The sequence below is a fragment of the Fulmarus glacialis genome, unplaced genomic scaffold (assembly GCF_000690835.1).
Source record: "Fulmarus glacialis isolate BGI_N327 unplaced genomic scaffold, ASM69083v1 scaffold45795, whole genome shotgun sequence".
Classification (NCBI taxonomy): Eukaryota; Metazoa; Chordata; class Aves; order Procellariiformes; family Procellariidae; genus Fulmarus; species Fulmarus glacialis.
In genome coordinates this window covers 1,408-1,778 of record NW_009211926.1, presented here as the reverse complement: position 1 = coordinate 1,778, position 371 = coordinate 1,408, and positions in this window count along the sequence as shown.

The following is a 371-nucleotide window of genomic DNA, read 5'->3' as shown; positions in this document are numbered from 1 at the left end:
GCCCCAGCACGCTGCGCGGAGGCCAGCAGGCTCCTCGCTCGCCTTCCTCGATGCCCAGGGTGTCGCAGAAGGTGAACGATGGGGATCTGCATCCCCAACAGGGTGTCCCAGTGCTACCCCGCTGCTGGAGCTGGGCCAGCCCTCCACACTGGACCCGGCCCCAACACGGTGTGGAGCCCCAAGTCGGGATGCAAATGGGGTGAGGGGTTGTGCCCAGCACCCCACAAGCCTGGCAGGAGGAACCAAATGGGGCCAGGGGTTTCCTGGCACTGGGACGTTAACACCCACACCCATGCTGTGCCATCAGCTGCTGCCCTGGAGCGCTGCCCGGCACTCTGCCATGCTTTGTCTGTCTGTCCATTCCGCCTCCT